A 20,727-nucleotide genomic window follows, 5' to 3' on the forward strand; every position below is an offset into this window, starting at 1 on the left:
TGGATGTTGAGTGTGGACACTCAAAACATTTAAAACAGAGCTAATAAAAAGGTTAAGCTTCACCTCATTCTTGGAACTTGATTTATTAACACAAGGCCTCAGACTCACCCATGTTATGGATTCATCAGATATTAAGGCTACAGGAAGCCTTATTGACTACAGTTCCCTCATCTTACAGACAAGGTATCTGAGGCCCAAGCTCCCTACAGTGACTGGAACAAGATCCCTGGCCGGGGAGTCAGAAACAGATGCCAGGCCTCCTGCCTCTCTGCTCTTTAGCCAGAAGTTCATTTGTAAACCTCTCCAAGCAAGCGGTGCAGTGTGCTTGGAGACCACGGACTCTGAGTGAATCTGGGATTCACCTCAACTAGTTATATGACCTGAATGTTTCTGAGCTTCAATTCTTCATCAGTAGAGTGGAGATCTTGATAGTACCTGCCACGTTATACTGCTGTAAGTTATAAATAGGGAAAAACATGTCATCCCTCTGCCCCTGAGGAACCAAGAGGAAAAAGATGATTCTTGGGAATTCCCTGGTGGTCCAGGAGTTAAGGCTCTACACTTCTACTGCAAGGGGCAGAGGTGCGATCCCTGGTCAGGGGCCTAGGATCCCACAAGCCTCTTGGTGTAGCCAAAACAAGAGACGATTCTTTTGTATATACATGCTATAGTGTACATCTGACCCCAGGCAGACCAAGGAACAACCATGCTCCCTCTACATGTGAAGAAATCATAACAACCATCAGAAGCACCATCTGAGGGACATCAGAACCAATCTCTGCTGGTGAACGGTGCCCACTCTTGGGCATCCACCCAGTCACTGAGGAGGAGGACGGAAGTGTCTAGGTTTCTCCAGGATCCCTGCTGCAGAAGACTGTTTGGAAGGGGGAAAAGGAAACAAAGAAATGATAAAAAGGCAAACTGGAGGGTAAGAGCATAACCACAGGATATGCTCAAACTCCAACACTAACACAAAAGGATTAATAATGTAATGTATACTTGACGCAGCATCTAAGAGAAGTGCTCATGGGGCTTCCCAGGAGGAAGGGATTTCCAGGGCATTTGGCCACGGCAAGTTTAAAAATCTTTATTGAATATTTTCCCACAACCTTCTCACCTGCTGTTTCCCCCTGGGCCACCCCAAGCATTCCTGTGTCTGCTCTTACCCCCCGGCAATGACTGGTCCACAGGCTCCACTCTTTATTGGATTTTTCCTCTTCTGACCCCCAATTACCAATTCTTCTTATCTCCACTGCGTAGAGCTGGTCAGTACCCACCACCTCATATTCCAAACCCGGTGCATTTCCAAAGATGGCACTAGCAAGATGCCATCTAATGACACCCAGCATCAGACAGCAGCTGTCGTTATAGACAGCAAAAAATGACTGCCCCGGCGGCACTAGTGGTAAAGAACCTGCCTGCCAAAGCAGGAGACGTAAGAGACACGGGTTCAGTCCCTGGGTTGGGAAGATCCCCTGGAGGAGAGCATGGCAACCCACTCCAGTATTTTGCCTGGAGACCCCCACGGACAGAGAAGCCTGGTAGGCTACGGTCCCTTGGGTCACAAAGAGTCGGACACGACTGAAGCGACTTAGCATGAAGCATGTACATCTTAACATATTGCTTGTATCCTATAGTGAACATGCTCACTGGTCAACCCAGTAGCCACTTGACCCCCTTTCTTTCTTTTTTAAAATTTTTTCTGTTGAAGTATAGTTGAATTACAATGCTGTGTTAATTACCACTGTATAGCAAAGCAACTCAGTTATACATATATATATATATAATGCTTTTTCATTTCTTTTCCTTTATGGTTTATAAACTTTATGAATATAGTTCCCTCGGCTATGCAGTAGGACCTTATTGTTTATCCATCCTATATATACTAGTTTGCATCTGTTAATCCCAAACTCTCAACCCAACCCTCTCTTACCCACCCCTGCCCCGACTTGGTAACCAGCAGCCTATTCTCTATGTCTCTGTTTATGTCTCATAGACTGGTTCATTTGTGCCACCTTTCAGATTCCACATATAAGTAGCATCATATGGTATTTGTCTTTCTCTCTGTCTGACTTACTTACTTCACTTACTATGATAATCTCTAGCCACACGCGTGTTGCTGCAAATGGCATTATTTTGTTCTTTTTGTGGCTGAGTAATATTCCATTGTATATATGAACTACATCTTTATCCATTCACTTGTCAGTGGACATTTAGGCTGTTTCCACTTGACTCCTTTTCAGTTGAATCTATATTCCCCTTCTAGTATCTTCCATGAGGGCCTACTTCTTGATGGAAGCTGACCTTTATCCCAGCTCCATGGGTGAACCCATTAATCTGAGCCAGTTGGACCACTCCCATCACTGTGTACCAAATGCTTGGTTCAGGAATGGGTGTGTAACTAATCAGGGCCAATGAGAAGGGACAGGAGACTTTCTGAGAGTTTCTGGGAAAGGAATTTCCTTGCTCTTCTGAGAGAGCTAGGAGAGAGATGACAGGTCTCCCCTACTGGACACAAAGAAGGAGCCTGCTACCAGCTGCTGTTCTACAGCCCAAGATGAAACAGCTTTGGGACTGGCAAGGGGGAAATGACTGGAAAAACCTGGGTCTTAAAGTTTTCAAGTCTCTAGATCTCTAGCCTAAAACCAGTTCTACCTCTGGCAGCCTATTACGTGACCATCTACTTGGTTGAGCCAGTTTCAGCTGAGCTGTTTATTTCTCACAGTCAAAAGCATCCTAAGATAGGCTCCACTGTTTCCTAGGTACTGATCTTAATATCCAAATAGACCACAAATTCTTGAAGCACACAGGCGTAGATTGCTTTCGTATTCCCCACGGTTCTTGGGACAACACTTCATACATGGCAGAAGCTGGAGTGTTCAACAAGGGGCCTGTGTGTTGTTATAAGATCCTTGAAGCAAGAGTCCTTGGTTTTTGTACATTCACCCTGAAATGTTAGTTGGAACTCAGACACACCTCAATAAACAATTCTTAGTTAATGAAAATCATGGCTCTGGATATTTTGAAATGTCAACCATTTGGAAGTCATGATTATAAATTACAACTCTGAACCTCACGGAATCTGAATCTTTTTCTCTATCACATCCTTCATTTTTCTAAGAATCAACTTCCACTCTGGCAGGATCTGGCCAAAGCCACAGAGTGACAGAATCTCAGTGGTTTTGGCTAAATATGTTTTCAAATTTGGAAATATAGCTTTTAATTAACGTATTTTAATGAACTTCAAAGAAATAACTCTTTCAAGGTAAATTCAGCTAAGGTTTCTCCAAAGTCCAAAAGAAATAAAAACTAGCTTAATCCAGCAATCAGCCAGTAAGTGGTCACTCCTATCCCTCAGAGTGTAGACTGTATTTTTTTTTTTTCAGGAAATGTACAGCAAGAAAAATATCCAGAAGGACCCAGAGCCTTTGCCAAACTCACAGTTCACAGAAGCACTGTAGAGTCTGTATTCCAAGGATCAGCTCTGATTTGATGGCATATATTTCAGTGAACACATTTTCGCTTGCACAGAAAGTCTGCTCAGAATTCACATACATCCTCTGGAGTAAGACTCTGCACGTGCGTGCTCAGGCATTTCAGTTGTGTCCGACTCTTTGGTATCCCATGGACTGTAGCCTGCCAGGCTCCTCTGTCCATGGGATTCTCCAGGCAAGAGTACTGGAGTGGGTTGCCATGCCCTCCTCCAGGGGATCTTCCTAACCCAGGGATTGAGTCCACAGCTGCTGTATCTCCTGCATTAACAGGTGGGTTCTTTACCACTAGCACTACCTGGGAAGCCCAAGTAAGACTCTACTCGCACTTAAAGGACCTGGTGTTTGTGCTGAGTTTAGGGAAAAAGATCTACTTATCAGGATTTCTGACAACACGTTGAAATTCTTCTGTGTTAACCCAGGACAGTGTCTGGGTTAGTTTGTGTAATATTTCCTGCATGTTTCAGTCATTAATGTGCAAATTTCTCTTTCAAGTTGTAAACCTCTTTTGAACGTCATCCTATGCCTGGGACCTCCATCACCTCATCTAGACCCTCTTCCATGCTATAAGCGCTCCTAAGGGTATTGCTCCTTGCTGACTCCCTGGGAGGGGACATTTTCAGACACCCCATCTACAAATGAACTTCATAAAATTCCCCACAACTCATCACCCTACTGACTGTATTTAGCATGAAGGAAATACTTCATTTAACATAGGTATGTGTTAATGTCAAGACTATGTTCATCTATTTCTCCGTTGTCCCAATGATCATGAGCATCCAAACTGCGATGATCTTGTTAGATTCACCGAAACTGAAAAACAGGGGAAGACAGTGAATATTGGTGCTAATTCACTGTTCCTTCTCCCTTGCTCTGTCCTTGCTGCTTCTCAGACTTCTAGTGCCGAGGGCACCCACCTCCCAAGTTCAAAATACATCTGTCCTTTGCCCTTAAAACTCTACTCTCAGGACTTCCCTGGCTGTCCAATGGTTAAGAATCTGCCTTGCAATGCAGGGAATGCTGGTTCGATCCCTTATTGAAGAACTAAGATCCCACATGCTGTGGGGCAGCTAAGCTCCTGTGCCATAACTACTGAGCCCACTGACCACAATATAAGATCCCACATGATGTAACTAAGAGCTGACACTGTCAAATAAATAAATATTTTTTAAAGAACCTCTGCTCTCTGTTAAATTTTCAAACAAGCTATGTTATAACAAGGATACCTTACTGTATTGCCCCACGCAACTAACATATAAACAAGACAAATGATGGGAATTTGAGGTAACATGACAAGGAGAGATATTTTGACCCCAGGAGCCTCCAGAGCTCCATCGGATGGGTATTGACATGGTTTAAGTGTTAAAAGCCAGCCTTAGAAAAGGCCATCATGACACCTATAAGAAGCAGAGCTTACAGGTGGCGTTAGTAACAAGACAAGAACAAGAATCACCTCCATTCATACTGCTTTTACTGTTCACAGAGCACTTTCACATATATGGTCTTATTTGGATGACTATGATACTGACACTCATACGTGCCTGAAACTAAAATCTTGGTGGCTCTTTAAACATGCCATTTGGCACATCAATCATACAAGACAATGAAGCCATTTGTATTTTTAAGGCAGTTTTTACAAACTTAGCGAAACAACTATTTTTGTTTGTAGGTTCACTCTTCTCTTTCCTCTAGATGGGCAGGAAGGGACTCGAAGCTGTCTTCTTTCCTATTCCACATCTCTGTAATATGACCATCCCCATACTGTGGAATGTTCGCGGGAGGGAAGGAGAAAGCTGTATCTTCCTGCTAAGAAGTCTGACAGCAAGTCAAGCAACATGTCAGGAAGCAGGGTTCTTCAGCCAAAAAAATGTTTATGACTCTTTGACCCTTAAACACATAAAGGGAGACATCCTTCTTCGTCTCTTCCCCCTCCACCCCATTACCCTATCCAGGGTGGGATGAGGGAGGTGACTTCAGGGAGAGGGTGGAGGCTGGGGACCCTGGAAAATTGGGCATGGATTTCCTTAGGCATCGCCAGTATGGCAGACCCAACCCAAGACTTGAGTTTCCAGCCAGGACCTCTGCACCTTCACACGAACGTAAACACTGCAGGGGTGTGCCTACCGAACCTCCAGGTGGTGGTACAATTCCTACCTTCTCCCCAAACACACACGTTCACAACTCCCCGGATTCCAATTAGGAGTAGGAGGCAGAGAGTGGAAAGGCAGGTCAATCAGATACTTCGAGATGAAACATCCCAGGTGCGAGGCCAGAGGCCAGGTGGCTCTGCATGAAAGGAAGGTGGCAGTTTTGTTTATCTAGAAAAGGCAGGAGGGGAGGCCTGGCATGCTCAGATACCCACGTCTCTATACTCTTCATCCAAACTAAGACTTCGGTGCTGCAGATCACTGGAAGAAGAGATTTCACAACATCTCAGGGACACAACAAATTCTAGCTGCTGCTTTCCAAAATCTCATTGTTGTTGTTTAATCTCTAAGTTGCATTCAGCTCTTTTTGACCCCAGGGACTGCAGCACACCAGGACTCCCTGTCACTCACTGCCTCCTGGAGTTTGCCAAGTTCATGTCCATTGAATCAGTGATGCCATCCAACCATCTCATCCTCTGTCACCCTCTTCTCCTTCTCCAAAATCTTACCCTTCATAAAATACCCCAATAGATACAAAGGCTAGTCAGGTTAGGGTTTATAGGAGAGGTAATGAAGGGAATGCAAGACTATTTCATAGTTTTTAATGTCTCCAAAACTCTGCTCCACAGAATATCTAGGGTTCCACAATCAGACTAGATGGGGAAATGCTGCATGTGATTCCCTGCTCATGAAAATTCCCAGTGCCAGTGAGCATCTGCAGGGCTTTTGGGTGGATGGATGGATGAATGGATGGAAAGATAACTAAATAAAGATCTTTATATAAAAAAGAAAAGAGACAAGTGTTGGTAAGGATCTGGAGAAAAGGGAACCTTTTTTTTTTTTCTTTTGGTAGGAACTAAAATTGGTGCATTCCACTATGGAAAACAGTATGGACGTTCCTCAAGAAATGTGAAATAGAACCATATGACCCAGCAATAACTCCACTTCTGAGTATTTATCCAAAGGAAATGAAATCACCGTCTCAAAAAGGTGTCTGCACTCCCATGTTCATCGCAGCATTATTTACAATAAAGAAAATAGAATACACACACACACATATGCGTGCATACTAAGTTGCTTCAGTTGTGTCCGTCTCTTTGCAACTGTAGCGACTGTATGGACTGTAGCCCACCAGGCTCCTCTGTCCAAGAGATTCTCCAGGCAAGAATAGTGGAGTGGGTTGCCAGGCCCTTCTCCAGAAGAGCTTCCTGACCCAGGAATTAAACCCATATCTCTTATGTCTCCTTCACTGGCAGGCGGGTTCTTTACCACTAGCACCACCTGGGAAGCCTCTCTCTCTCTCTCTCTCTCTCTCTCTCTCTCTCTACATATATATATATATATATATATATATATATATATATATATATATGTATATGTATATATATATATATATATATAGTGGAATGTTATTCAAGAAAAAGGAAAAATCCTTCCATTTACATAGATGAACCTTGAGGACACAGTGCTGACACAATTAGGACAGAGAAAGACAAACACTGTAGCGTCTCATTTACATCTGGAATCTAAAAAAAAAGTATACTCCAAGGGAAATAGGGAGAGGTTGATAAAGAAGCTAAAAAAAAAAAAAATGAATGAGGTCTCAGAATCCAATGTCCTATAAAAATCATGCTGATGATGATTTTAGATATCTTACAGTGTTATTTGTCAATCCCTCATCAATAAAACTGAAAAAAATTAATAAAAATAAATTTTAAAAACCACATTTATAGTGTCATTGACTGCCGGGGCAGGGTATGGGAGTGAAGGAAATGGGTAAAGCTGGTCAAACATTACATACTTCTAGTTATAAGATGAATAAGTGAAACTCCCATGATGGCCTAGTGGTTAAGAATCCACCTTCCAATGCAGGGGACACTGATTTAATCTCTGGTCGGAGAATTAAGATCCCACACGCTGCAGAGTAACTAAGCCCGTGCACCACAGCTAGAAAGTCCCTGCGCCACAGTGAAAGATCCCACATGGCACAACTCAGACCCCACACAGCTAACAAATATTTAACAACTGCAACAAAAAAAGATGAAGAGATCCTGGGTATATAATGTACAGCGCCATGACTAGAGTTAACAGTACTGTGTTCTGTACTTGAAAGTTGCCAAGAGTCAATTTTAAAAGTTCTCAACAGAGCAAAAATATTGTAACTACGTGAGGTGATGGGTGCATTAACAGACCTTACTGGGGCAATCATCAAGTGGCAGACACACACATAAAGTCAGTACATGGTACACCTTAAACTTGCATGACGTCGTGCTCCAATGATATCTCCATAAAGCTGGAAAAAAGTGAAAATCTCTAGCCCCGAGGTGGCTGCCTCTAGGTGTGTGCACCTGGACCCTTGAGTCTGCCAATAGTTCACTCTCTGAGCTCCTAGAAACTGCTGGAGCATCCACCCTGGAGACAGCTGATGGCCTTTGATGTTTAATAGTCTGCCAACTGAGGATCTCTCACAGGTATTGAAAAGCTTGTGTCTGTTTGACACCTGCACACTAAACAGGCCCAGAAGAGTTAAATACCTAATTGAACACTTGGGATAAAAGGCATGTGTCCCCCAAAGCTACATTTTAGAAACTTCTTACAATAAACCCTCTCTGGGGAGATGAGATCCTTTCAAGCAGAATTCCAGGGACCACTACAATTTCTAGCACATCCTCAGTACACATTAGTTGAAGGAATACGTGGAAGAGTAAATGAATTTCAAACCACCTTTCTGATGCTGGATTTGCAGACACATGTGCCAAGCTTTAGATCAGTCCCTTTTCCAGCTGTTCTCATGTTCACTAGCTATGGGGTTATGGTGCCACTAGCAACTTGAATAAAAAATCTGAAAGCTAGGGGACATAGACTTCCCATTTTTATTAAGGTCCATTTGCCCTCACAACCTTATGATTTTCAGAACTTGACCTCCTCTTTTTTTTTTTTTGCTATGATGGGTCTTTGCTCCCACACGAGGGCTTTCTCTAGTTGCAACTTAGTGGCCTTGAGGCATGTGGGATCTTAGTTCCCTGACCAGGTATCGAACCTGCATCCCCAGAATTGGAAAGCAGATTCTTCACTGCCTGAGACACCAAGGAAGCCACCCTCTAAATTTCTGACCTTGTCTATCTCAAGGAATGCAGTAAAATCACCAAGTCCTGCGCCAGTCTTTATCCACATTCCCTGGAAGACAAGAATCATGAACCTCTGATGAAGGAGCATAGGTCTTCCAAACAGTTCTCTCTGCTATTGAGTTGCTAACCTTCCAACAAATAATATACACAAAATGAATCTGAACCCAGGCCTTCACTTCTCGGGTTCATAAAGTTCAAAAAGATTGAGCAAAAGAAGCCAGTGAAATGAAGAGAGACAGTTGCTCAGAGAACCACTGGACAATGGTCACCTGAATCTCTGTGCAAGACCCGCTGACATCTGCGATGTGCTGTGCCCACAAATGCAGGCACATAAATTCCTTTCTTGTCTTTAGGGTCTCTTACTACATTTAGTATCACTACTGTGTGACTTTGGGCAAGTGACTTCACCTCTCTGTGCCTCTGTTTCCTCATTTATGAAGTGGCAATAACATTAGTGTGTACCATATATGGTCATTAGATTATGTTTAAATGAATCCCTTAGTTAACGTGCATGCGTGCTCAGTTGCATCCGACTCTTCTGACCCCATGGACCTCAGCCCACCAGACTCCTCTGTCCATGGGATTTTCCAGGCAAGAATACTGGAGTGGGTTGCCATTTCCTCCTTGAGGGGATCGTCTCCACCCAGGAATTGAACCCACATCTCTCGCATCTCCTTCATTGGCAGGTGGGTTCTCTTCCATTCCACCACCTGGGAATCCCCTAAATGTTAACTATTACTACTATTATACAGGCTAACTTGCCTTTACATGTACTATCAATGCCAAGTTTGCTCTTCCACTGGTGATAAGTACAATTTTTTTCATTTAAAAATTTGTGGTAAAACATACATAACATTAAAACTTACCATCTTAACCAATTTTGAGTATATGGATCCATGACAGTAAGTGTTGACACCTTCACACTGTTGTACAGAATGCATTATTTCAAGTGGGGAGTGGACCAGGGAGTGGACCACCTGAATCCCTCTCTTCTGCCTCACTGTCCACTTCCGTAAATGGAAGCAGACTTACTTCTGCTTCACAAGTTGTTCTAACAATAAAGAGAAAATGTATCTTAAAACACTTGTTGACTATAGAACGATGTGTATGTAGAATTATAGGTGTCTTACCCATGCAACTTGTATAAAAATAACAGCAAATTCATAACAGTCAACACATTCCAAGTACAAGAACAGTTTTTGCATTAGCAAGAACCCATTTGTAGAAGCATCCTACTCCTCTAAGCTATTTTGAATCCTGAAGTGAAAGGCCCTGACTAGATAGGATTTTGATTTCTCTCCAACTTGTAATTTCTGTTTAACTCATGAAAGGCCTTGGCTAAAATTATCTAGGAAGGTTAAGTATATATCACTAGTATTTTAGGATAATGTCAAAAGGGCTTATGGAGAATGGATGTCAGCAGAGAATGGATGGTCCCACTGGCTTGACTTGACAAGGGATTTTTATCCTTGACAAATCCTCTCTCAAGTTCAACTTCCCTTTGGAAACTTAAAGTATTAAAATATAGAACCTGTCAAAGGAGCTCCAGCCCCACTGCTCAGTATCACTGAATGGTTATCCCAAAGGTTTGTGTATCGCTCCCTTTGTCTATAGCCCTGAACTTGACAGGACTCAAGTGCTCCATGGAGCATATTCCAGTGGCCAGCCCTCCAGCCTAGCACCTTCTCCAATGCCAGTATCCCCCAGTAGCAGAGGTCCCAGACACTTTTCTGAAAACACAGAAGACACCCTCTTCTTGTGAAGACTCTTCCCTTCACGGTCCTCCCAGGAAGCCCCACTCACTCATTTCTAGCACAGGTTCTGCCTCCCTGAATACCTATTCACATCTTCCCATCAACACCTTACAACGACAACATTCCACATTCACCCAGTGCCAACAGGGCTCTCTGTTCTCCATGGCACATGTAGGGGCAGGGCTCTTGCCTTGAGGGCCTCTGATGTAAGTGGGACAAAAAATAATGCTGAGATAAGACATCAGATGCAGAGACTGATATGATTCATATGTGTGTTGTTCCCCTGCCTTTTCCATCCCATTGAGAGCAGATCTTCAGCAAAGAGCCAAGAGTGAAAAGATGGGTCAGACAAGACCCTTCCAGGGATGGGGAGATGGATATTTATGAGGGGTCCAAGGGGCAGATCTGGGCTGAGGACTGACAGTGAGAGAGGTAAGTGGGGGGTGGAGGTGGGCAGGAGACGGAAATAAAGGCAGAAGCAAAGTAAGAACTGAAGATGGTATTTTATTGTTTTTTTCTTCCTTTTTTTTAAAGATTTTTTGACTTGGACAATTTTTAAAGTTTTGATGGAATTTGTTATAGTATTGCTTCTGTTTTACATTTTGGGTTTTTTGGGGGGAGAGGGCCTGAGGAATGTGGGATCTCAGCTCTCTGACCAAGGGTCGAACCCATACCCCCTGAATTGGAAGGTGAAACCTTAACCACTGGACCACCAGGGAAGCCCCAAGGACAGATTATTTTAAGGCAATCGAAAAAGCACTTCAAAGAGTAGCCTTGTGAGATGGTTTGAAACCCCTCAGCATCTCCCTCCAGTAGGGACAGAAGCAGAAGAGTGATATCATCCCCCCAGCTACGTTGTTTCCAGGTGTGCCTGCTGGTATTTCCTTAAGAAAACCATTTCAAAGAAGACAAAGTATCTAACACACCAAAATGTAGCTGGCCGCCTCAATAACAAAAAATCTAGAAACAATCAAAATGTTCATCAAAGGAACTGGTCAGTAGATTGAAAGTATCAACCCGACGAAGATGGTGTAGACACTGAAAATTATCATGGTGAAGACAATGTATACGTATGATATGATATTAGGGGAAAAAACCACAATACTAAATAGTTATGTTCTAATGAACTTGCCACACTGCCAAAGGACATGTGTGGTTCAGTTCAGTTCAGTCGCTCAGTCACGTCCAACTCTTCGAGACCCCACGGACTGCAGCAGGCCAGGCGAACCTGGAATGTCAGGTCCATGAATCAAGGTAAATTGGCAGTGGTCAAACAGGAGATGGCAAGAGTGAACATCTACATTCTAGGAATCAGTGAACTAAAATGGACTGGAATGGGTGAATTTAATTCAGATGACCATTATATCTACTACTGTGGGCAAGAATCCCTTAGATGTGGGCAGCCATCATAGTCAGTGAAAGAGTCTAAAATGCAGTACTTGGGTGCAATCTCAAAAACAACAGAATGATCTCTGTTCGTTTCCAAGACAAACCATTCAATATCACAGTGATCCAAGTCTATGTCCCAACCACTAATGTCAAAGAAGATGAAGTTGAACAGTTCTATGAAGACCTATAAGATCTTCTAGAACTAACACCAAAAACAGATGTCCTTTTCATCATAGGAGACTGGAATGCAAAAGTAGGAAGTCAAGAGATACCTGGAGTAACAGGCAAATTTGGTCTTAGAGTACAAAATGAAGCAGAGCAAAGGCTAACAGTTTTGCCAAGAGAACGCACTGGTCATAGCAAACACCCTCTTCCAACATGTGTGGACAAAAATAAATACTACAGCCATACTAGGATGGTAGTGTTGTGAGTTTTTTTCATTTTTTTTTTCAAATGTTTTTAGCCTTCTTTTTACATCCATCTGAGTGAACTCCGGGAGTTGGTGATGGACAGGGAAGCCTGGCGTGCTGCGATTCATGGGGTCGCAAAGAGTCGGACACGACTGAGCGACTGAACTGAACTTTCGTTTTTAAAAGTCTTGAATGTTATGGTGGTTTCATGAATGGAGATTTCCTTTCAGTGTTAATGCAAGTTGCTCAGAAGGGAAGAGAATGGGAGGAGGAGCTGGTCTCCTTTTTAAACACCCACCTACAACCTCCACTGCTTTAATTCGGTAGAGGGGTGCTAATTAGTAATTTCTCACATTTGCTAATGAATAAGCCACCTCCAGGGAAACTGCTCCAGGTGTGGAACAAAGGTCACTGGGGGGCCCAACTGAGTTACTGGCTTGGAATGGAAGCTGTAAACTCGAAGATGCTAAACAGCCACCTGGACCATTTGCCTCAAATCCTGATAACACAGCCTCCCTGAGGGCCTTGTGGTTCCACCCAGTGTCTTTCTGGTTGAGATGAGACCTGAACCCTACCTAAACATTTCTCTCAGCCTTGTTTTCCCTGGTAATCTGTTTCTTAAAACTTAGCTCCATGGATAAGAATAAAAAGGGCTTATTCAAGGACTCAGCACCAATAGCACAGCCAAACTGGGGGAAAAAAAGTCTTTTTAAAGAATTTTTCATTGTTATATTGTTTTTCATCCTGATCCTAAATCTCTTGTGAAAGTCTATCTTTGGAAAATTCCTGCAAATGCAAACACATACAGGGTAAACTGTCTTCTTCAGTGGCTAATAAGTAAAGCATCACCTATTTTGCTGACCTAGTTAGTATTTGGGCTTCCCTGGTGGCTCAGATGGTAAAGAATCTGCAATACAGGAGACCTGGGTTTGATCCCTGGGTTAAGAAGATTCCCTGGAGAAGTGAATGGCTACCTACTCCAGTATTCTTGCCTGGAGAACCCCATGGACAGAGGAGCCTGGAGGGCTACAGTCCATGAAATTGCAAAGATTCAGACATGACTGAGTGACTAACACGCAGCAACTAATACACAGCATTTAAGCTGCATCAGGGAGAAGGCAATGGCACCCCACTCCAGTACTCTTGCCTGGAGAATCCCATGGATGGAGGAGACTGGTAGGCTGCAGTCCATGGAGTCGCTGAGGGTCGGACACAACTGAGCGACTTCACTTTCATTTTTCACTTTCACGCACTGGAGAAGGAAATGGCAACCCACTCCAGTGTTCTTGCCTGGAGAATCCCAGGGATGGGGGATCCTGGTGGGCTGCCGTCCCTGGGGTCGCACAGAGTCAGACACGACTGAAGCGACTTAGCAGCAGCAGCAGCAGCAGTGGGACCCCAGGGCTTAGAAGACCAGAAACCTTGGGATGCCCAGGAAGAGTCCTGGGAACTGTGGTCCACATTGCCTACATCATCCATGTTGCCCACCGGCATGCAGCTGAGCAAGTCATTTCTCAGGCAGAACGTCTGTCTCTTCATCATCTGCAAGACAAGGACCGGCCACTCCGCTATCATTCACTTTCCCTGTTCATCAGACACTGCCGTGAGAAACAAATGAGATATGGGAATAAAAAGTTTTAAAAACCTTTTTCCATATGTTAGCAATATTATTAAGTAAACCAAAAAGATGAGCAAAACTCATCAAAGGGTGTGTTTCAGGCATGTTAACCGCCTCCAGGAATTGACAGTGAAGGCCCAGCATGGGAACTGGGCTGGAATGTCAGTAAACTAAGGTCCAGGCTATTCCATGTTAGCCGAGCCCTTGAAAGAACCACCACAGATTCCAACCATCCACTGAAGAACACAGAGGAAATGCAGAAGAGAGAAGCCAAGGCCAGCGGCCGGCACTCCTGGGCAGGCAGGAGCCCCTGGCTGGAGCCTCCAGGCCTCATTACCCTCCACACGGCCCCCTCCCACGGACTCGCAGCCCCGGCTGCTCACCGTCAACGGAGCGGGCCCTGAGTCACCCACATGTCGACGCCCCGGGTTTCCCTTGGATACTTTCCCGCGGGTGCTGCCAGATAATGAGATCATGGCACTTGACAAAACCCTCTCTTTCAAAAGCACCTTTTATCCAAATGGATAAAAAAAGAATTTAACAGGCTTTATCTTCCTGGCAGCCCCATCTTTGGCAAAGCCCACAGCTCACACATTCAATTGCTGCTGTTGTTAATACACATCTTCAGAGCAGTTCTGGGCTCACTACAAAATTGAGTGGAAAGTCCAGAGGGGCCCCACACATGCACAGTCCCCGAGGACTGTCCACACCCGGGTCCACACCCAGGTGGCACCTCAGTAACAACCCCTGAAGCTCCTCATTACCACCGCCCAAAGCTGACAGGAGCTTCACTCTTGGCAGTCTGCATTCCGAGAGAGATTCCCTTTGCAAGGAAGGGAACCAGTAAGAGTGGAGAGAAAATTCACAAACCAGTCAGCAAGCAAGGACGCCACTCTCATCCTTTCTGGGATACTTTCCGTCTTCAACCATTGAGTCAGGGAACATTTGATGTTTATTAACATGTGAGTGAGTGACTCACTTATAACTTTATCCTCTTGTAATCACGATTGGCTCTAGGGTTCTCTGTAAGCGGCAGTAGACTCAAGACAAGACCCCACACTCAGACCCTGAGATTCTCAGGACTAGCCTTCTGCACAGTGGCATGCATTTTTATGAGAGCAATAACAAAGATGGGGCTTCTTCTCCTTTGGCCTGGACCCTGCCCATCCATGATATGCCGTATCCAAAACAATCCCCACTCTCACCCCCTTGCAGAAAAGCCCCAAGGCTAGAAGTTCATCTGAGTCCAGGACCAGAAAGCTCCACCTGGTGGTGTAAGGTCTTTGGGATCTAGGAAATAGACGGGGAGAAGGAGAGGTCACTCTGAAATAAGATCAAGAAACACAGATTTAAGTCCATCTAGGTCTCAGATCCAGATCATTCTCAAAGCCCTGTGAAGAAAGCAGCAAAAGGTAGGAGAGCTAGAAGTCAGTCCAGATTCAGCCCAGCAGCCGAGGGTACAGGAATGGGGTGGGAAGCACCTAAAAATTTTAGAAACCATGTCTGGTGACACCCAGGAAATGAGAGATTGGCAGGAACACTCATACAAGGATGTGTATGGGTGGAAACATCATCACTGCTTTTGAGTGATGAGCAATGGAAGATGCTTCTTGACCTCGAGCAGCAGGGAGACGTCAGTGCTGCTCAGAATGACCTCTCCAGGGGCTCAGTGGTAAAGAATTTGCCTGGCAATGCAGAAGACATGGGTCTGATCCCTGGTCTGGGAAGATTCCACATGACATGGAGCAACTACACCCATGCGCCACAACTACTAAGCCCACACACCACCACTGGAGAGTAGCCCCCACTTGCTGCACAGGAAAACCCCACTCAGCAACGAAGACTCAGCACAGGCACCACCTGTCTGAAGATAACCAAGCCTACCTGCTCCATCCAAGTACCCAACTCGTGTTAATAGCTCCCCAGATCACCCATGGGGCTTTCCAGGTGGCTCTAGTGGTAAAGAACCCACCTGCCAATGCAAGAGACATTAGAGACACGGGTTCCATCCCTGGGTCGGGAAGACCCCCTGGAGGAGCACATGGCAGCCTGCTCCAGTATTCTTGCCTGGAGAATCCCATGCACAGAGGAGCCTGGTGGGCTACAGTCCATAGAGTTGCAAAGAGTCAGACACTACTGAAACAACTTAGCACACATGCACACAAGGTCCCTCATACGGAACATCTGAAACCATTTACGATGTCCCTCTGGAAAATGCCAGACAAGGAAGAAGAGAATTCTTGGTGGCAAGACCCAACGTCTATATTAAGGAGAGGAAAGTCATATTTGCAACCTACCCTTCCATCCCCCTTCCTTGAAAGACCCCAAAATATGTCCCTTATGTGTGTTGCCAAGGGAGGTACTGCTGCTTCGTCAAGTCTATAAGGATTCCTGGCTCTGACATCACAGAATTTAGGAAGAATCGGGTAGTTAAGTGGATGTTATTCCTAGAAATAGGGCTCTTGATATGGATTATCAATCCATATTTTTGCAGACAAAAATTGGGGGGAATCTTGAATAGTAGTAGGGGTCAGATAATGAGTAGATTTTGGGGAGTAGGGATTTCAAGATTTCAAACCACTAAAACCAACTCTTATCTGGACAATGTTAAAAGAGGTGATAATTTGACATATTTAAATGTAAATGTCTGATGGAGCCCCAACATCTGGCTGTGGATTAAATAACCACAGGTAACTGAAAACTGCCCCTATGCCCCATAATATACTGATAATGCTCTATTTCTTAAGCTGGGCTTATTATTATTATTAAAACTGATTTTACACAAACACATGCTCCTTTGATTGTATATTTCATGAAAATAAAACATTTCATCTAAAATTCTTCTCATGGAATGGGGTGGCAGGTGGGAGGGAGGGTCAAGAGAGAGGGGACATATATATGCCTATGGCTGATTCATGTTGATGGATGGCAGAAACTAACACAATATTGTAAAACAATTATCCATCAATTAAAAAAACAAACATAAAACGTGCCTGCTCTGTTTCCATTGCCCACGCCATGTGAAGTTAAGAGAGTGCCAATTTCTAGACCAGATGTGAAAGCATATCTTTTCTGTGTCCTTAGGTTTCTCCCTCTGTACTTCTTTTCTTTGTCTGGCTTCCTGTTTCCTGACCCTGCTGGAATGTGAGCAGCGAACCTCCAAGAATTTGTGAACAGGACTCGGGCCAGTCCCAGCTTTTGTGTGCTCAGGGACTGAGGCTGGACCACTGGAACCCCTGCCCTCCACGCCCGAAGGGAGAAGAGAGCAGATGAGCAGAACGAAGGACTCCCTCCTAGGGGCCCGCCTACCTCGGTCTTAGCCCCAGGCGACGACAAACTACCTCTTATAGCCCAGCCATGGGGTGTGGGCTCTACAAAAACACCCAACCAAGGTCTGTTTAGCCCTCTTTTTCTCTCTTTTCTCACTCTCTTCCTCTTACCATATAAACGTCAGCCACCTCACTGCAGGGAAAGAGGGATAGTGAAGGAGGAAGGCAAGATCTTCCTTGGAAAAGAAGACCAAGACCCCTGAAAACTTGGCCCTTGGTTACAACGACCCTTGTAAGAAACATCTTCACACACAAGTGGACTTGAGACTGGTGGCTGGTTAGTAACCAACCCAAAGAAAATGTAGAGCTAAGGGCACAAGTAACACCAAACTGCTATTGCAACTATCTGGGACTGACCATTACAATCATATGACTGCGGGTTGGGTTTTTTTTTTTGTTTTTTTTTTTGGCCTCATGGCTTGGAGGATCTTACTTCCCCGACCAGGATTTGAACCGGAAGCTCAGAGTCTTAACCACTCGACTGCCAGGGGAAATCCCCATTACAATCACATTTAGAATGTAATGATGTGACCTTGCAGCCATAATCAAAGGAAAGGATAACTGAGAATCTATCTTCTTTGAAGAGCAGAACAGTTGAAAGAAACAGGTTAACGGTAACTGACAATAATTTAGGGCTCGAGTGAAACCAGTTGGAGAGAGGGGCACAAATGATGCTGTTAGAGTGGTCAGGATTGTGCTCAGCCTGCCTGAGGGGAGGGCAAGCTGGCTCAGCGCCCTAGCACCATAGTATTTCCAGGCAAGTCAAAGCTTCTCTCCAGTATCCACGAGTCCTGTTTTTAGTTAGTCACTTAGTTAGAACATCATTTACCATTATTTATTTCACTGATTATAGTCTTTTGATAAAAGTTATATTTTGAGTAATTTTTTTTTTTCAGTCTACAAGCCTTCTGAGGCCTTGGGGAGAGAGTGACAGGAATTAAAAGCCAGGATGAACTAACTCAAAGATGTTGACTCCGACCCTGGGATGGCAATCTCCACTCTGATGCCTCCCCAAATTGCTCCCAACTGAACGTTCTATTTTTAATTACTCACATTGATAAGGTACTTGAGAAAGAAAACAGTGTTTCTTGTAATGATTCATCACTTCTTCCTAGAATGGAAGAACGGCCAATTCCTAGAAGACAGACTATCTGTTATAAAAGTAAAGCAACACAGCTTAACCCTCCTTTTTCACATTTGACAAGCTCAGAAGGTGACCACATCCTGATGCGGGTTTTTTTTTTTTTTTTTTTTTTTAAGGTAGACTTTAGCATGTCACAAAGTGAGCATCTGGCCTCAGATCTCCTAGTGGCACGTCAGGGTCCTAGAATGTCAGAAAATACCCAAAGGAGGAGAAAGGAACTCATTATTTCACATTTACTCTGTGTCAAGCTTTATGCTTGGCAGTTCACGTAGGCCATTTTATTTAATTTCATGACAACCCTGTCATGACATCTCATTACTCCCATTTTACAGATGAGTACACTGAGGCTCACAGAGGTTAAATACTATGACCAAGTTCACATGGCTGGAAGGTGGAAAAGCCTAGGTTTAAGTCCAGATCCGTCTTATTCCAAAGTCTTGCTTCTTTCCAACATATTTTACAGATCGCTGAACTCCAAGAAAATGAAGGCAGAGTGTGTGTCTACCTATCATTACCCCGGAGCTTCTACAATGAGCATGTATTTTAAATGAGACATATTTTTTTAAATATTTTTAATCCAAAAAATACCTATGATACTTACTGAATGTATGACATCATCACATTACAATGATAAAAAGGCTTCAGTGTTCTGATCAATAAACATATATGATGTCAATTCTTAATGCTATTTGAAAATCAGGAGCCATTTTCAAAGAAAGCAATCACAACCTGTAAATTCCTAACAAGTCTCCACAAATCTTGTACCAAAAGAGGAGCAGAGAAATTCGGTTCTGAAAAGTAAGGAAGGAACTTCCAGCATCGAGTCTACATGTCACTCTCTGCAGGCAAGTGGAGGCCCACAGGAGCCCCGTGACTTGCCCAGGGTCACACAGACTGACCGTGGGAGCCGAGCCCAGAAGTGAGGGGAGGGGCACAGGGCATCCTGCACTTTCAGACAACAGCCCCTTCCACAAAACTCCCCCTCGGTAAGAATCCTGAGAGAGTCCCCAGGGAAATACCCAGCACAGAACACTGATCCTGCCCGAGTTCTAAAGATCCTAAGGGCCCCTCCAAGCTGTGTCATCACAACATCCACTTCAATTAACCCCATCAACATTAGACTAAAGCCCAGTTGCTAAGGTTCAATGGCCATGCCTGTGGAATATGATGGTAAACATTAGGTGTCAAATTGGCTAAGCTATGGCACCCAATTGTTTGGTCAAATATCAGTCTCTGGACTGATAAATAAAGCAGATTGCCCTCTATAATGTAGCTGGGTCTCATGTAATCAGTGGAAGTCCTTAAGCACAGAGACTGTTTCGCAAGGAAAAAAAAAATCCCCCCAAGGATGCAACATAGATGCAGAAGACCTAAACAGACATTTCTCCAAAGACATACAGGCGGCCAACAGGTACATGAAGGGATGCTCAACATTGCTACTTATTAGAAAAATGCAAATCAAAACTTCAATGAGGGACTGCCTCACACCAGTCAGAATAGCCATGATCAAAATGTCTACAAATACCAAACGATGGAGGGGGTGTGGAGAAAAGGGAATCCTCCTACACCGTTGGTGGGAATGTAAATTGGTGCAGCCACTATGGAGAACAGTATGGGAGTGCCTTAAAACACTAAAAACATGGAGAGGGAAATGGCAACCCACTCCAGTATTCTTGCCTGGAGAATCCCATGGACAGAGGGGCCTGGTGGGCTACAGTCCATGGGGTCGCAAAGAGTCGGACACGACTGAGCGACTTCACTTTCAATGTAGATAAAGAAAAAATTACATCTTTTTTTCATTAACCTTTAAAAACTAAAAACAGAGTTACCCTTATGATACAGCAACCCTACTCCTAGGTATATATCTAGAAAAGACAGAAGCTCTAACTCGAAAAGATATACGTACCCTCATGCTCACAGCAGCACTAATTTAACAGCCAAGATGTGAAAGCAACCTAAGCGCCCATCAACAGAGGAATGGATAAAGAAGACGTGGTGCACATATACAGTGAACATTACTCAGCCATAACAATGAATGAAATAATGCCATTTGCAGCAGCATCGATGGGCCCAGAGACTATCATACGAAGCAAGTCAAAACAAGTATCACATGATATTACTGGTATAAGTAATCTAAAAAAAAAAAAGATAAAAAAATGAACTTATTTACAAAACAGGAGCAGACTCAGAAACATACAGAACAAATATTTGGTCACCAAAGGGGAAAGGAAGAGGGCAGGATCAGGAGTTTGGGATTAACAGATACACACTACTATCCATAAAATAGATAAACAACAGGACCTACTGTATAGCACAG

The sequence above is a fragment of the Ovis canadensis genome, chromosome 23 (genome assembly GCF_042477335.2).
Source record: "Ovis canadensis isolate MfBH-ARS-UI-01 breed Bighorn chromosome 23, ARS-UI_OviCan_v2, whole genome shotgun sequence".
In the NCBI taxonomy this organism is placed as follows: domain Eukaryota; kingdom Metazoa; phylum Chordata; class Mammalia; order Artiodactyla; family Bovidae; genus Ovis; species Ovis canadensis.